Source organism: Ipomoea triloba, chromosome 12, assembly GCF_003576645.1.
Source record: "Ipomoea triloba cultivar NCNSP0323 chromosome 12, ASM357664v1".
In the NCBI taxonomy this organism is placed as follows: Eukaryota; Viridiplantae; Streptophyta; class Magnoliopsida; order Solanales; family Convolvulaceae; genus Ipomoea; species Ipomoea triloba.
The window spans coordinates 18,120,144-18,122,590 of NC_044927.1; positions in this window are offsets into that span (position 1 = coordinate 18,120,144).

The window sequence follows — 2,447 nt, forward strand, 5'->3', positions numbered from 1 at the left end:
CGCCATTTTTGGATTAGGGGAGTTGGTGATGAAGCCGTTTCTGTCAAGGATACTCCCCGCCTTGACTTGTTTGATCTGAGAGCGAATGTGTAGCAACTCCCTCTGATATGCATCGGAAGATGAGGTTGATGTGGAGGATTGGGACGCCATTGATGAAGGTTAGATGTTTTGGAGGGAATGTGTACTGCGTTTAGGATTTGGGGATTTTGGGTAAACGGTTTTAGCTTGAATCCGGGTAAAGAAGAAGAATTTGGCTTTTATATCGTGTGGATTCGGGTTGGATATATGGGTAGGGTTGAGAGCTTGACCCAAGGAAGGATACCGGTTTTCTTTAAAGAAGTAAAATTGACCCAAGGAAGGATACCGGTTTTCTTTAAAGAAGTAAAAGGTACCCAAGGAAGGATACCGGTTTTCTTTAAAGAAGTAAAAGGTCACCAAGGAAGGATACCGGTTTTCTTTAAAGAAGTAAAAGGTCAGCAAGGAAGGATACCGGTTTTCTTTAAAGAAGTAAAAGGTCAGGAATACCCCTAATAACGGTCATTTAAAGAAGTAAAAGGTCAGGAATACCCCTAATAACGGTCATCGTATATGAAAAATAAGGGTATTTTTGGTAATTTAACAGAGCTGTTTTAGATTTAGGATAGTGGGGTATTAAAGAATAGTAACTATATGAGCATGCTCCCACTTATCACGAAAAGATTTTTAAATATGGAAAACCGTCAGTAACCGGTGCCCACGTGGCTAGCATTAATATCCAAAGATAGCCGTTCCCTTCATGTATTCGTTGAACTTATCGGATTCACCTCTCGAAGGTGAATTTTCTTCCACATGAGTTTAAGGATCTTCCCTCTGAGTGATTGATCCCTAAACCTCCTTATTCCTCCGTCTTGATCTGGTTAAGGATCTTCCCCCTGAGTGATTGATCCCTAACCCTCCTTATTCCTCCGTTCAGAGATATCAGTTTGTTATCTTTCGAAGTGACCTCTCGAACTACCCTTCTTCGAGACATAACGTATATAGACAAACTGATCGGGTGACCTCTCGAACTACCTTTCGAACACAGATTGCGAGAGAAACAAGTTTGATTCATCTAAAAGATATCACTTGGAACATATCCTTAAGTTCATTTAGTGATTTCCAGAAACATTACATATGAATCAATATCCTATTAGATTCCCTAGAAACTTTTGTTTGGCCTTGATCAGCCTAATAGGAATCTATTGTCAAAGCAGGAACTAGCCATCTAAAGTCCTATTTGTCTAATAACAGAACTAGGGGTGGCTATTCCCTTTTCTTGTTCTTCTCTCCGGAGCTGCTTACTGTAGTTGGGAGTGACCATCTTCATCGCTAATCCTCTTAATGTCTTTGGATTAGGTATGATCACCCCTTTGACTGCTGCTGACCTCAGAAAGTCCCATCTGGTCTTCCTCTGCATTTCCCTTGGTTCTCCATTTGGTTGAGGAAGGCCCTTTTCCAGAATGTGCAGCAGTAGGAGTCCTTCTTGTGCAGGACTCTTCTCCCGGTTCCAGTATCCCATCGTTGTGGATCTCCTCGTATTTGGGGATCCATTCACCTTGGATGGGAATAGGATTTTTGCTTGGATTATCAGGAAGCTCCGCAATCTGTTCACCCATCTTTGATTCTGGATAGTTTTCTCCTTGAAAATCTTTGGACTTGACTGCCGGTTTCTTTCCTCTATAAAAGAATGGAACATCATCTTTTCCTTTCTTTTTCTCCATGGGAAGTTGATGATATGAACTTCTGAAAGAAACCCTCTTATTTATAGCCCAATGAGGTTATCACTTTTGAGTCATGGGATGCAATATGAATGACCATTCAATGCTTGTGTAACTCCAAAGCTGCCATAAAGTTGATGAAACCGCCCCTCACATGCGAAACAGTTCATGGCACTAAATACAAGAAGATAAGATTTGACCATTCATCCCAATTCTATCATTCCCAATTCTAACCTTAGTTGAGNAAACCGCCCCTCACATGCGAAACAGTTAATGGCACTAAATACAAGAAGATAAGATTTGACCATTCATTCCCAATTCTAACCTTAGTTGAGAGAATCTATTTTCACATAACGCTTTTGTGAAAATATCTGCTAGTTGCTCCTCCGTTGCAACATATTCCAAAGTGATGTCCTTTTTCTCAACGTGGTCTCGGATGAAGTGATACTTAATATCAATATGCTTTGTTCTGGAGTGTAACACTGGGTTGTGGGTGATGGCAATAGCACTTGTATTGTCACACATGATCTTAACCCCCTTACACTCAACCCCATAATCCAGTAATTGTTGCTTCATCCATAAAACCTGAGCACAGCAACTTCCAGCTGCTACATACTCTGCCTCAGCGGTGCTTGTAGCTATCGAATGTTGTTTCTTGCTAAACCATGAGACAAGTCTTCCACCTAGAAACTGACATGTCCCTGATGTGCT